This window comes from Chanodichthys erythropterus, chromosome 11 (assembly GCF_024489055.1).
Source record: "Chanodichthys erythropterus isolate Z2021 chromosome 11, ASM2448905v1, whole genome shotgun sequence".
Lineage (NCBI taxonomy): Eukaryota > Metazoa > Chordata > Actinopteri > Cypriniformes > Xenocyprididae > Chanodichthys > Chanodichthys erythropterus.
This window is the reverse complement of record NC_090231.1, coordinates 48,160,159-48,176,853: the sequence shown is the minus strand read 5'-3', so window position 1 is coordinate 48,176,853 and position 16,695 is coordinate 48,160,159.

Genomic DNA, 16,695 nt, shown 5'->3' with positions numbered 1-16,695 from the left:
GAGGAAATGTCATTGCTCCCTATGAAGGTCTCATGGACCCATGGGATTTCAACCAAAATATCTTAATTTGTGTTCCGAAGATTAACAAAGGTGTTACGGGTGTGGAACGGCATGAGGGTGAGTAATAAATTACAGAATTTTCATTTTTGGGTGAATTAACCCTTTAAGGATACATATTATTACTAATATGCAAATTTTAGGGGTATAAGGTACAAATTTGTCAATTTAAATTATGAACAGTGTACTGAATGTAATTCTCATTGACTATATGCATTAATTGCTTGAATTAAATCCAAAGTAAGTGGTGGAATGCAACCTGATGGTATTTTAAGCCCTGTAATGAGTGAGAGGAACTGTAAGAGTAAAGACATTTGCTCTAGACTCTCATTAGCAAGGCCATGCACAGACATTTTAAGGGGCAGTGGTCTGTATCAAAAAGGGTGAAGAAAGTGTGTGGTGTAGAGGGCAGACGGTCAGTGGCTCTAGAAACTGGGCCACCCCCTGTGCACGTCCCTGGTCACTGGCATCAGAGCCAGAACAAATACGTATTGCTCTTCCAATGATTGTATCATTACAGTTCATGTGGCATACGCACCACTGCCAAAAACAGGCACAGTGCTTAGCAGTCTGACAAGGTTTTTATGGTTTAACAAGATCTAATGCGTAGTTAATTCGCTAACAGAAGTGTTACTCCCATATGTACTCAACACAAACACAGGTTCTATCCTTGCAGCTTGGACTACCTTGGATAAAGTATCTTAAATTAGACAATTTTCTTCCATTCTCTCCTCTAAGGACCTGCAGAAATGATGGAAATACTGATAGAAACCCTCTTCGGTAAGTTCACCAAACTCTTGAGGTGTATGTCATTCAAAGACTTGTGACTAGACAACAAAACTGCACTATATAAGCAGTACTCATATTAGCCATTCAAGTACAAAATAACTGCTGTTATCATCTCAAACACTTTAATTGTGCAAGAAAATAAAATTACATTGACAACTTTGCATTTGGATCTCTTTCTCTTTTAGGGTCAATCCTTGCCTTCCTTTTTGGCATCCGATCAGGATGTTCTCTCAGGTTATTGTCTACTGCTATACTGGCTGAAGCAATAGGACAGAATATATTATCTGCAGTGGTCCCTTGAGCTGTTACACACAGCTGTTTTTAATACAGTATTAACAGTGGCTGCTGGAATGAAGTTGGAGACTGGTGGACTTGAAAAAATTGGAGAAAATGCTTCCTGGATTTCTGCTAATGATCTTTAAGACTCTGAGACCTACTCAACCTCTCACCATCATAGGAGCAGTAGTCCTGAGCAAGCAGTTTTTCACTTTACAAGAAAGTGAAAATGAAAGATTGAGACTAACTTGGAGGGGTTTGGTTATCGCCAGCTCATCAAATCTTGAATATGGAAACCTATTCCCTTTCTAGCAGGTGCAGTAACAGTAGTTTGCTGGCAGGGGGCAGTTGGACCAGCGTCAACTTAATTTACCATTTTGATTTTGGCAAATCACATTTAAATTTCAGTTGTGTCATTACAGTACTTTCTGCTTTGGGGTCGGTCTTTTTATTGCAAAATCAAACTTCTTGTCAGTGAAACTGACCCTGCAGGCAACCAATGTGATAAATTTACTAATTCTTGCATTGAAATTAGTTGCCATCCTTCACGTGGCAAGCACTCTCGCTATCATTTGTGGTATTGCAGTTTTATTGAGAGCACAAAACTCAGGGATGTAGGCTAAAGTGGGGCTGATATTTGCCTGGGGAGGAACAGCAGAAGCTCTGACCATAGAGCTGGCTGTACGGATGTTATATGGACAAGCCATGATGCTCAAACAACTTACAGCATCGATGTTGATATCTCTTGGCTTGTGCATTCTTTTAAAAATCACTATGCAGTAGGTAAACACATCTCATTTAAAGCAACTTGGTGTCATGTATGTAGGCAGTGCTGGCCAGATTGCTAACAAATTGGGTTACTGATTCCAAATTACATGACAAAAAAATTGTACTTAGTAACGTAATCCATTATATTACACATTTAAGGTAACATGATCTAACATGTGCTTTGTGGACTGTGAGAAGGCGTATGACCGAGTCCCCCGGGAGATACTGTGGGAGGTGCTGCGGGAGTATGGGGTGAGGGGGTCCCTTCTCAGGGTTATCCAATCACTGTATGTCCAAAGCAAGAGCTGTGTTCGGGTTCTCAGCAGTAAGTCGGAATTGTTCCAGGTGGGGGTTGGCCTCCGTCAGGGCTGCACTTTGTCACCAATCCTGTTTGTGATATTCATGGACAGGATATCGAGGCGTAGTCGTGGTGGGGAGGGGTTGCGGTTCGGTGGGCTGGAGATCTCATCACTGCTTTATGCAGATGATGTGGTCCTGATGGCATCAGCGGTCCAGGACCTGCAATACTCACTGGATCGGTTTGCAGCTGAGTGTGAAGCGGCTGAGATGAGGATTAGCACCTCTAAATCTGAGGCTATGGTTCTCAGCAGGAAACCGATGGAGTGCCTGCTCCGGGTAGGGAATGAGTCCTTGCCCCAAGTGAAGGAGTTCAAGTACCTCAATGGGACAATGGAGTGGGAGATTGGACGGCGAATCAGAGCAGTGGGGGCGGTACTGAAGTCGCTTTACTGCACTGTTGTGATGAAAAGAGAGCCGAGTCGCAAGGCAAAGCTCTCAATCTACCGGTCAATTTTCATTCCTACCCTCACCTATGGTCATGAAGGCGCGTCCAGCAGGGAGGAGGCCTCGGGGAAGACCCAGGACTAGGTGGAGAGATTATATCTCCACATTGGCCTGGGAATGCCTCAGGATACCCCCTGTCAGAGCTAGTTAATGTGGCTCAGGAAAGGGAAGTTTGGTTTCCCCTGCTGGAGCTGCTGCCCCCGCGTCCCATTGAAGTGGGGGCAGCAGATGGATGTGGTTGAAGTGGTTGAAGATGGTTGAAGATGGATGGATGATCTAGCTACTTTTTGGTTACTTTTAGAGTACTTTTAACCTAACCTAACTTGTTTATCACATTGACTTGAAAAGGATAATCTTGTACTGTATTGATATAATACAAAGAAAAATAAAATATATCCCAACAGGGTTTCACAGAGTGGGGTTTGTGATGGAACTGCCCGGGGGAAGTGAGTTTAATAAAAAGCTATTAAATAATAAAAATTTGGCCCCACTTTATATCAGGTGGTCTTAACTACTATGCATTTACATCAAAAATATGTACATTGTATTCATTGTGTTCATATTGTATAACACTTTTGCTGCTATTGAGGTGGGTTACAGGTAAGGTTAGGGACAGGTTTGATGGTATGGGTAGGTTTAAGAGTGGGTTAAGGTGTAAGGGATGAATCTACTGTCACGGTAGAACACAAAGCAAACAGGTAGATCCAATCGCAGCAAAAGGTGTTTATTAAGGGCAAATCCAAAAGGCGTAATCCCAGGTACAGGCAAAGGTCATAATCCATAAATAGCAGTCCAAACATAAAACAAGAAACAAGAAAACTACAAACCAAAACAGGAGAACATGAAAACCAGGGATCAGACACGAGGGTGACATCAAACAACGAACCACAAACACACACAGAAACACCTCAGTATAAATACACAAACACTAATGAAATGATGCCAAACAGATTAGTGCAATGATGATGAGATAATGAGTCCGGGGAGTGCGTGATGGGATATGTAGTCCTTGGGGTGAAAACAGTCCAGGATGGAGTGCCCTCAAGTGGCTAATTCGGGCACTCTCACTGACGGTCGTGACATTACCCCCCCTCAAAGGAGCGGCTACCAGACGCTCCACCAGAAAAAAAGAAAAAAAAAACAGCAACTCAGGAGGGAGATGGACAGGAGGAGGATCAGGGGGAGGGTTGGCGGGTCAGATCCTGGGTGTCCTACTGGACACCAGGGCGGTGCTGGAGAATCTAACCAGGCGACCACTGGCAGGTTTGGAGTCCTGACTGATTGCCAGGGTGGCGCTGGAGGAACCGCCCAGGCTGGTTCCAGTGGTTCAGACGTGGCGGCAGGGCAGAAGGTTTGGATGACGGCGGCAGAACAGAGGGTCTCGGCGGCGGTGGCAGGACAGAAGATCTGGGTGGCGGTGGCAGGGCAGAAGGCTTGGATGACAGCGGCAGGGCAGAAGATATGGACGGTGGCAGGGCAGAAGGCTTGGACGGCGACGGTGGCAGGGCAGAAGGCTTGGACAGCGGCGGTGGCAGGGCAAGGCCTGGGTGGCGGCGCCGGCAGGGCAAGGCGCTTCGTTGGCGCCGGCAGGGCAAGGCGCTTCGTTGAAGCCAGAGCAGTCTCTATGGTCGGAGGGTCTTGCAGATCGGAGGAAGCCCTCTTCCTCCTTCTCCTCCGCTTACGAGAGTGAGGCGGTGGCTCAACCAAACTGGACTCACCGGCCAGAGCGGGCTCTGAAGCGGACTCACCGGCCAGAGCGGGCTCTGAAGCGGACTCACCGGCCAGAGCGGGCTCTGAAGCGGACTCACCGGCCAGAGCGGGCTCTGAAGCGGACTCACCGGCCAGAGCGGGCTCTGAAGCGGACTCACCGGCCAGAGCGGGCTCTGAAGCGGACTCACTGGCTGGAGCAGACCCACTGGCTGGAGCAGACTCACTGACCGAGCGGGCTCTAAAGTGGACTCACTGGCTGGAGCGGCCTCCAGGCCTCGAAAGATGAAGGAAGCCTTCTTCCTTCTCCTCCTCCCCTTACTGGGGTGAAGCTGAGGCTCAGTGCCCACTTCTCCTGTGCCTTCTGAAACGGACTCATGGGCTGGAACATTTACACTGGTGACGGCCTCCGTGCCTGTATGAGGATGACTCTGCGAAGCCCGTTCTCTCCAACGGCTGAGATAAGCGGCAAATCTCCAGAAGTCTACACTCCGTAGCCCCTCCATCTCACATTGGGGCAACGGCTCATCAAGGCAGCAATTAAAAAGGTCTTTCAAAGCCGCATCATTGTAACTCAGCCCCACCGTCATCGCCCAAAAGACCTTGGCAAAGCAGCCTACCTCCCATCCATCTTACCGTAGGGCCCTCAATGCCCGAAGTTGAGCCATCCACTCCTTACTGTGGACCGGGAAAGGGATCCGGAACTCCATGCCGCTGGATCTATTATCTGGTGGTTCGTTCTGTCACGGTAGAACACAAAGCAAACAGGTAGATCCAATCGCAGCAAAAGGTGTTTATTAAGGGCAAATCCAAAAGGCGTAATCCCGGGTACAGGCAAAGGTCATAATCCATAAATAGCAGTCCAAACATAAAACAAGAAACACGAAACAAGAAAACTACAAACCAAAATGGGAGAACATGAAAACCAGGGATCAGACACGAGGGTGACATCAAAAAACGAACCACAAACACACACAGAAACACCTCAGTATAAATACACAAACACTAATGAAATGATTCCAAACAGGTGAGTGTAATGATGAGATGAGATAATGAGTCCGGGGAGTGCGTGATGGTATATGTAGTCCTTGGGGTGAAAACAGTCCAGGATGGAGTGCCCTCAAGTGGCTAATTCGGGCACTCTCATTGACGGTCGTGACATCAACAGTGTAATTATAAAATTAATTACATTAATTACAGATGTAATTACATGCAGGAATTTTTTTTTTTTTTTAAATGTAAGGTACATTTACACAACAATGAAATGGTTAAAACAGAGAACATTTTCCTTGGAGTTTTCCGCGTACAGACAACACCATTGTCAAGGCCCTAAACACTATTCTGCTGGCCTTAAAGGAGATGAAACACTATTGAAAACTATATGAAAAATATTTTATTTGTTTACCTGCATGTCATTAACTGACATCAGAGAATCAAGAAATGTACAGTTTACAGTGTTTCACAATTGCTAAAACAATTTCTTGAAAACTTCACTCATTTTCTCACAACATTAAACAAAACCAAATCTTCAAACTACATTCACAAAACTACTGATTCTTCTGGCAAAAATCAAGTAGTCGCTTTAAAACCATTTCTGTTCTTAAAATCAAAGCTTTCAGATCATAGACATATCAGTCAATACATAAACACTACAGAGCATTCATTAGACATTACATCAAAAAGCAGATGTAAAAAATGGAGCATCCAGTGCATAAGGTTACAGAAAAAAAAGTGAATTGTATGCAGTAAGCAAATTTTGCAGTTTTGCAAAAAAAGTATAGTAATCGCAACTTAGTAGGGTGAATATATTGTGTACTGTATGTACTGTAGGTATAGTGTTGTACTAAATATTGTATAGTTTTGAATTTCTGTATATTCAGCACTCGCATACTGTAAAAATGCAGAATTCAAACAGAAAAAGCCCAAAAGGTCAAAGAAAACTCTAAATGAAAAGCATGTTACAGTACAGTCAAAAAAGTTGTGCAACTGCAAAACGAGATATTCATTCTGCCTCAGCATCACGTCTTTCTCCTGGGTCTAGCCTGAGGATTTTATCCACATCACAGGCAATGATGTCCCATGCCAGGCAAAGGGAAAAACCCTCTGGTGTGCTGGATCCAGCCTTGACAACACTCTCCACACCTTGCTCTTCCTCGCCCACAACCTCTTAGATAGTTGTTTTTATCCATTGTTGGTATCAATATTCAGTGCACCTGTGCATTCCGAATGGACTCATATTTTGTACAGTTGGTTTGATCAATCATTAGAAAACAATGTAAACAATGACAACTGTGTTGTAGTTGTGTTTAACTTTTGCACACTTGCGTTTTGCATCACAAGTGCATCACAGTGCAAAACTCTTAATGTGTTTGAAAGACAAAAGCCTTCCAGTAATACATGGTTAAATGACTCACTGAGTGATTTCAAATAATAGTCAATGTGTTTGTCAAAGACTTGCAGTGTTGCAAAGTTGAGAAAACACTTTTTAAAAGTAAAATGATTTCTGTAAATCCAGTGATCAAATGTTGTGTGGGTCTCAGTTTTCACATGACTAGTGGCTCGTCTGTGTGTGCAATTCCACAAACCTGGAAGTAGGCTTCTTTGGAAAGGAAAATATATTTAAAAAAATAATAATAATAATAATAAATAAATAAAAAGAAAGAAATAAAAAGTAGTAGGAAGAATCAATGAATTATAGATCATTTACTGCCATTGTAAGAATAACGTAATCGTCTGTGAGCTGGCTGTCTGGTGCAGTCACAACAACCTGGAGTTGAACATGTTCAAAACAGTGGACTTTAGGAGAAACCCCCCAGCACTCCCCTCACTCACACCATAATGAACAGCACCGTGGAAACAGTGGAGTCATTTAGATTACTAGGCACTACCACAGCATGAACTTCCATTCAATTTACAGTCAGACAGCTTCTTGTAGAAGACATATCTTGGAGATGGGTCATTTAGACAACAACCTGGAGTTGAAGATGCTCAAAACAGTGGAGATGATTATGGACTTTAGAAGAAACCCCCCAGCACTCCCCTCACTCACCATAATGAACAGAACCGTGGAAACAATGGAGTCATTTAGATTACTGGGCACTACTGCAGCATGAACTTCTATTCAATCTACAGTCAGACAGCTTCTTGTAGCAGACGTATCTTGGAGATATAGGTCAATTCAGTGCGCTGCTTTTCGTCTTACACATACTGCAAACATTTCCCTTAGAGTCTGGCACTGGAATCCACAATCAGAACAATGTCTCCAATCTCAAAGTTTCTTTTCAGCCTGGATGATTGCTGATGTTCCTGCAGGAGAGGTAAGTATTCCCGCATCCACCGATACCGTGCCAGAAAGAATCCACCAGGTATTGAATTTGTTTCCATCTATACCTTGCATAGACATCATCTTTCTTAAACACACCTGGAGGTAAGGCTGGTTGTTTCCTCATCAACAACAGATGGTTAGGGGTCAAAGCTTTGTGGTTGTTAGGATCATCAGAAGTTTTGGTAATGGGCCAATCATTGATAATTAATTTCACCTCACACAATAGAGTATGTAGGCCATCATCGTCCATTGTCCAATCTGATGTTTCCAGGCTCCGCCATGGTGACATGCACCAGGGGTGTTAAATATCCTCTGAATTTCACCCTTTAGCAATCGTTTCTCTCTTCTTCGGTCGTTCAAATTCTGCAATACTTCATGCAACTTATTTTCATCTTCTGTTTTTGTTCCACTATATGAATCGATTACTGAAACATGACCTCTTCTGTCTACTTCGTGCCAAAAGCTAACATAGTAGCTGAATGCCATACCTTCCGTAAACACTGTCACACACCTCACAAGACAATTTTACTGTACGTTGTTGCTTTGCAAGAGCTTGTTTCATGTGAGTTTGGTGCTGGTACTGATTAAATGATTCACAATCAGTAGAGAATGTGCTTAGCCCATGAATACGTGAGAGACTTTTACTAGAAATGAATCTCACACTGGACAGAGCTGTTACAATAACAACCCTTACTGAATCTGCTGCTGATCAGGCTAAATATTAATTCTGCACCTCTTAATTCTGCTCAGGTGGGGAAGAGGACATCATGCTTTCACTGTGGATCAAAAGCACACTTATGCTGCATTCCAGACAGCTCAGAATTAGGATTTTTTTTTTTTTTTTCACCTCGTTCTTGGAAATAATGTCTGGAACGCCACTCAAAATAGGACATTCAACCTGTAAACTCGGGGTACATTGATCAACCCCAGCCTCAGATTGGAGATCATTTGACATCACTTCCAAGATGTCAGCAAGTCCTGCTTCCAGTGAACATAAACGTAAAAAGAAACTTTAACATTAGACATTAAGTTTATGTAATGATACCTTAGTTTTTGCTTTTCGTCAGCTGTTTTCAAACAATTTTATGGTGTTTTTATTATGTTTTTGCCTTAAATTAAACTTTGGGAGGAGCATGTTCAAATAATTAATCTTATCATCACGGGAGGATCACATTCAGTTAATCAACTCAGTTAAGGAGATAATAGGTATATATACAGCAGACTTGCCTCTGGTCAATGACAGTTTTCCAGCATCCCTCCACCACCCCATCTCCTCACTTCTAACTATTCCTATCCCAACCTGGGATGGGGGGAGTACTCTGGGTTCAGGCCAAATTCTGAGCTCGGAGCCCTCCTCTCCCCTCGGACAACATGTGAAATACGCACAACCTTTATTCAATTTAATTACACGTAAGTGTGAATTTGTGAACTGACACAAAAACATGATATGCTCTTGTTGTATCATGTGTTCATCATGTGGACGTGATGTCTGATTGCCTGGAACTCACTTACCCCTTTGAGTGCTGGTTCAGAGCCAAAGCCTAGTTTCAAATCAGTTATTTGTCTTTCGACACCCAAAGCAACACCAAAAGTACCAAAGTAGCACCAAAACATTGGTGGTCTAGAAGTAAGAACCACTTGCGCCAGGGGCTGGGGGCGGGGTTACCATGAACAACAAGAAACTTGTGACTGCCATTTTTGAAATAGCTTAGAAGGCTTGTCAGTTGAACCAAAGTCCCTTTAAGACAAGCCATTTCACTCGGCGGCCATCTTTGAAACGCCTCTCGGGCATCCTGGGCACCATGCAATCTCTTTGAATGGGGGAACATCAAATTCTCCAAAACTGTTCGCCAACCTTACGATTAAATTTCACATTTGAAATCACCAATGAAATCTAACAACAACCGGCTCATAAATTTAGTTTCTAAACGCTCGAATCATGGCAAAAAAACTTTTTTCAGGCTGTATCAAGCTAATGCGCATGCACAGACCTAAATGCGCGTCTCTTCGGAGGCACGCGTCTAACTGTTTTTGTAGAACCAGTGATTCTAACGGCCGCTGAAGTCACGCGATGACTTTACCAGTCGGCGATTGGCTCTTATTTAGAAGGCGGGACTTATTCCGCCATATTGCACATTACACTTTCTTCCATTCAAAACAATACGAGTGACACGTCTTGGTTTATTCTATGCATCTTTGGTTGAACCAACTACGAACTGGGAATAGCACTAGCTTTGAACTAGCACCTAGTTCATGCTGGTGGAAAAGGGGTAACTGAGATCTGAATTGGGGCATTTTGGGGGATTTTCCTGTGTCTGGCTGCAACTCCAACATGCAGGAAGGAAGTGTAAAAATTTTGGACATTACGCTAAATTGTGCCAATCAGTGCAATCAAATATGTGCGAGGTCCATGAAATTGAAGTAGCTTACTGTACTGTACATGAAATAGCTCGTACTCCCAGCATTACAAGCACAGTGACTATATCTAATGCTGAGTCACAGACTTGTGTGGTGGATTTGGTGATTCTGTATCTATCCTGATCTACAAAACTTATGCATGCCATTTCAGTAACATTGTGCTGTGGCAACCCACAGCCAGCCTGGTGACCTATTCAAAAGCCCAAATTCCGGTGGTTGGGTGTTTGTCAGCAAAGGTTTCCCTACGTGATTACCCAGTTCCTGCTATGTTCTCCATTGTGGACAAAGGGACACCACACATGAGGAGGGACCTAATGTCTGCACTGCATTTGAGGACTGAAAAAAATTAAGTCCTGCTTCCTAAAGCCCTTCCTGTCCCTGCTTCTCCTGTGCCTGTCTTTCAGTGCACTGTTGCCGAGTCAACAGTTTGGATGTGCTAAAAACTTTATACACTGCACAAAGCTGGATGAAACCTTCACAACTGTGCACCAAAAACTTTGCTGTCTGCCATTCTCTGTTCATAGTGATGTGTTGGAAGAACTAAATTGCTTGCAAGCAGCTGGTTATCTGTCACATTTGCCCTTACCTTCTTCTCCTGCAGATAATGCTGTTGCTTCAGCTCCTGTTGATGATGTTGATGAGAGGTTCATCGCCTTTCTATCTGCCACCTGTAATTCTGTGCTACTGTTCTCAAACATGATTCGAGATGCAGATAAAATGATAAAACTTTTATTAACAACGGTAAAGTGCAAAAAACTATTTTTTATGAGGAAAATTTAAATGTTCTACTCTTATTAAATGTACCATTGTTCTTCTATATTATCATACTGAACTAACCGACAGCTTCACTGATTATAAAAGGAGTACTCTTTACTTGTTTTCTGTGTAATTCAGTCAAAATTTGAAAAGTTCAATTTGAGATGAATAATATAATTTAAAATAAAACCAAAAACAACAAAACAGACTATTTCTGCCACAATACAATGATTACAGTTAATGTTGCTACATTAAATCCATGGTGAATGTTGGTGATTTGTGAATTGAAAAACCTTCTATAACTTGTTATAAACTATAAACTTGTTAAACATCAGCGCTGTTTGATCTGACATGGTTTATAACAGAGAATTCTGCACCGAATTTGAATACTTCTCATACATAATTTGCAGCGAAGTTAATAATACTGAGGCAAATTCAAAAGCTTTCTCACTGGATCTCCCAGCTTGGGTTGTAACGGTGTTGCATGCTTGAAAACCAGCCCTTGGGTACCTGTTCTGAGCTCATGCTGGGGTGTTTATTATTGCTCCGACCTGATAAACGGTCCACGTAGAGCAAATCAAATGAGTAGCACAGTTTCATTTGCTGTGTGATGTTTCTCATATGCAACAGAATAGGCAGCTCTTATCAATTGGCCAATGTGTTGTGACCAGTGCGACCTCTAACAAAATTTAGTCACACTAGCAGGTCCAGAGCGGTCCATTCACCGCGGGGCCCCCTCAAGCGCAGGGTGCAGTGCAGTTGGATTCTGTGGTTTTGCTCCTGTATTCAGTCTTCAGCTGCCATGCAAAAAATCCACCAGTATTGTTACTGATAACAGTGTTCAGTTTACATCTGCTACTTTCTTGGAAGGAAGGAATATTCATCACCATCATTCCTCTTTTTACTACCCTTCAGCTAATGGTGCTGTAGAAAGAGGTTCAACCGTGTGCTCAAACACTGTCCAAATGGCCACCCAACAACATTAGCCATGGAAACCTGTGATAACTGACTTCTTGCAGGTGTACCGACATGCTGCAACTGGTACTTCACTCTTTCAGCACCTCTATGGCAGGCAAATGCACACAAGGCTGTCTATTTTGCCATCTGCTCCTGTGCACAAACCGTTTGCAGAAGGGTTACAGGACTGCAAACACAAAATGACAACATGCTTTTTAAAATAAATTTATTTCTTTTTAAGATTTTGCATTTTTTGTTTGAATGTTTTATTGATAGTTTTTTCCAATCTGTAATTATTAACCCTTTAAGACCAGATGGAGTGTCAGCGCTCCCATTTGCGTGTCTCTCTCTAAATAAGTAATAAAAACTGAACCCATATAGGTAGCACAAAAATTCTTTATTTAAAGACTTTACACATTCAGATCAATTGTTTTCACCCTCTAATGAGTCTGACTAATATGCGTTTACAACAAAAACAGCACAGCCGCTAACTGAATACAAATATGTTGATTTCACATGCTCATAACTTCATGAGATCTTATTGCCTTCCTGAGTTATTTCATGTCAACTAAAAAAAATATGAAAAATTATATAAAATATTTTTTTTAATTTTATCAGCAGTTTCGCAGCATGAAAATATCCAAATGTAATGTAATTTATATTTTCTAAAAATTAAAAAAAAAGTGTTCTATCAAATGATACCTATCCTTTGACTCTCCTTGCTACAGTTTTGGAGTTATGAGTCTTTACTTTTGTGTGTGTCGTTAAAAAAAAAAAAAAAAAAAAAAAATCTAAAAAAGCCTTCAGGTCTTAAAGGCAGGGTAGGTAAAAAATGTATAAAAAACTTTTTTTCAAAATTTGTTTAAACTTTATTTATATATCAATACATAATTAAAATGTAAGTACTCTGAAAAAGAAAGTATAAAAATCGAGTGTCTGTAGACCTCTCACGACTGTTTTAAAGCTCATTATTTCCATTCACTCCACCCCCTCCCTTCTGGGCTCCTTCCAAAGCCACGCCCCCAAAACACATGAACGCGTGACTCCGACCACTGAGCTGGAAGACACATTATTTACCTGAGACGAGCGGAGAGGAAGGAGCACAGTGCATGTAGTGACATCATGTCAGAATCACATGTAATAAAAATAACTTTATAATTATGAAGATAAACAAACAAGATGTATTTTAGTACTCACTATCAAGCTAGCATATTGATATTGGTAAAGTTTAAAATATATATTTTTTGATTTGCTAACGAGCTAGTTATCTTTAAGGCAAAGCTTAAAACAGGTTGCATGATACACGTTTTTCCATTACCATCATTTACACTGTGATGAAGATGAATTTCGTGTAAGATTCATAACATATACGTTGTTCTACAGATAAACAGAGTAACATACACTCAAATATCAACTCACAACTGCATTGCAGACACAAAATAATAACACACACATACAACAAAGTGTGTACGACACACACATATACAAGATAAAGACATCAGTAAACATAGGTAGAGAATATAAAAACAAAACAAAGGCGAAAAAAAACGTGCAGGTAAACTTACAGGTGAACATGGTAAAAGAGTTAGACAGAGGGTAAATATAGTTCTAAGAAAAGTTCCTAGATGCGGAGTAACGTTAGGCCTACTATCTGTTAAACATGTATTTAGTTATCTAAAGCAAAATTATGCACAATTCAACACTATAGCTATCATCTTGAGCTAGGCCTATAGATTATTTATCGTCTCTACTACGGCTCGCTAAGTAATGTTATGTTAGCTATATTACGCAGCTACGTGTGCTAATGACACATGCTTCATGAACAAATAAACAAAAAAATATGTATGATCAAAATACAAAAAGAAAGATTTACCTGTCCAGCAGAAATAAAGCCATCAAGGAGTCACTTTTCAGCCCCTTGAGTTCCCTCAGTTCTCGCCATCGCTGGAAAGCCACGCCGATATTAACTCGAGTTTTATTTCTTTGTTTATCCAAAGACTTTTTGTTCATTGCCTTTTCTTGTACTGTTACTGTCTTCCTTTTTTTGCCTGGTTTGCCTTCACTAACTGCATAGGCCGGTACTGTGAATTTTGCTTGCTGTTTCTCTGCCATTGTTTTGGTATTCCTAGGATCCGTGCCTCTTGAATTCCCCAAATCAAACGTGCGCGCGCAAGTGGGCAGGTCATGTGTGGCAAAAGGGTGGTTGCCATGGTTGCGAGAGAGTGACAGTCGCCTAAGCCAATCCTATGTTTCGTCCCGGATGGAAATAATGAGCTGTGTTTAATACAGATTAAACGGTCTAGAGTCACTCGATTTTTATACTCTTTTTATCAGAGTTCTTACATTTTAATTATGCATGGATATATATAGAAAGTTTAAACAAATTTGGAACAAAATGTTTTACCTACCCTGCCTTTAAAGGGTTAATCACTTACTTTATCGTCTCATTTGCTGTAAATTGTGGTTTCCCACATTTGTACATTAGCTTACTCTTCATTCTTTATTTTGGGAGGTGAATGAAAAAAGTTTAAGCCATATCAAGTCTTTTGGACTTAGTGAATCATTCTAAATACTCATTATTTGAGACTTCATCTATTCTAGAGAAATGTGTGGAGACTTAGAGATGTGTCTGGCTGCCCACATTTCCTGGTTCTACAAGATCCTCTACATACTCCACATTCTCAAAGGACAGGCAAAATGGGATACTTCATTCCAGTGCAGTGTAAATAAAAATGACTGTTAGTGCTGCAGTTGCTTTAGGCCTTCTCAATTAAAGCTGTCATACATGTATAGATCAGACAGGGGCGCTATAAATCCATGTTACTTCATAAGCGAATCGTGAATGTTACGGTGGCAGCAGAAAACCAGTAGTTTGAGATGCAAAAAGAAAAAAAGTAAAATGTCATTTGGGATCTTAATCAGTTTTATAGGCCTACTCTTAGAATAAACTAACTGCATCCAAACTTCTTAAAGTGAAGAGCTTAGAAGAATGACGAAAACACATACTATGGCCTAATACATAAAACGTATAAGGATATTCACCAGCATTTAATTTTGTTTATGAATAGCCTATGTAGGGTGGAGAATTAGGCCCATGTCTCCCACCATTTGGCTAGGCTATTTAAGTTTTATAAAGATGAACTGACTTTAATAGATTTCCTGCAGTCTTTTAAAACTTGAAAGTTGGTGATTGAATTAATAACATAATAATAGTAATAACAACAACAGCAACACGATTTCATAGGCTAACCAAAAAAAAAAAAAACTATTAAAAGTAAATGTAGGCTACTTAACATAGAAGCTGAGATTATAGTTGCTGCATTCGCTCCAAAACACTTTTTGGACCGTTGAATAGCTCTATACACCACATAATGTCCTCGCAGTTCAATGCGTGTGAGTGGGCGAGTGGGGAAGCGCGAGAGGAGGGGTGAGGAAAGGAGGGGGTATACACACACATACGCGCGCACAGCCGCACTGCTCTTCCCTGCTCGCGCCGCGTCGCTGGGAGCCCGCTGGATTTCTTTCCACGCATCACTCCGTCTCGCATATCGCCGTGTTTCATAATCGCACCCAAGAACAAGAGCAGAAGAGCGGGAAAAGGTGACTGTGGACCGCCAAAGACAAACAGAAAGAGAAGGAAACTCAACATCAGCTTTTCAAGATGAGCGAGGTGAGTGAATGAATCACGGGGGTTTGTCATTGCAGTAGATGCATCAGTGACTGCAGGTAAGTCTCCTGTAGAGCTTATCGCCTGTCTGCTTAGGTGTTATGCCTTCGAGGGAAAATAGCTATTTCGACAAGTGCGACGAAAAACACAAATTAAAAACAAGTATGTTTTATTTGAAAAGTCGTCTTTAACACACAATATAGCAGTGCTGTCTTGCACTTTCCATCCATTTGTGCCTCCCCACCCCCATCCACCGCATCTTTGAAGCTGCACTAAAGAGAATCAACGCATCTGATCCGAGCCGCCAAATCACCTCAGTGGAAAGTGTGCTTTTCTTCCACTTTCGGCCGCTCTTGTCTCAGAATAAATAAAAAAGTTGCTGTCATGAATCAGTGGCATAATGAATTTGCTAACTTTTTTTTATGTATCTTGCGCACTATTCAGGAAAAAGAGTTGTTATCCAAAAAAACTCTCTCATTAAGGTCTGATTTATTTATTTATTTTTTACATTTTCATTTTAAGTGACATTACTGAGTGGTAAGATTATCTGGAATAATAAATTGTTTCTTTGTCACGTTGTTTCCCCTCAGCAAAAGGGCGAACATTATCTCAGAATGTCGCGCGCATCTCCTGCCTGATAGCTTGTGCACTGTGAATGTCCACATTAAACAAAAACAACTATCAGATTGCTAAATATTCATGTTTTAACGATACATTTAGTAGATGTTACATTTATTCAGTCCACAGTAGCTACTGGTAGAAAGACTGAAATACTGTCCTTTTTTTTTTTTTTTTTTGGTCCAAATATCTACTTTGAAAAAAAAAATTTGCCAGGCAACCTAACATTTAAATGTACTCAAATTCATTTAAATGAACATCAAAGTTTTCAGTATATTTAAATTTTTTTTTTTTTTTTTTTTTTTTTTTTTTTACTTTTTACAGTGTCTAAAATGAGATCTAGTGTCTCAAACACTCAGGACTAAAACAAAACAAGATTATTTGAACTTTATTCTAGCAAGAATAATCTTTTAATTAAAATATTATTATAATGAAATGAAATCTTTTAAAAAGCTTCTAAAACATAATTTATAGACTGTCTGTTGTGAGCATTTCACATGATGAAGAGATGGAAATATTGTTGATTGTACTGATTGAATACTCTTGAAATTCT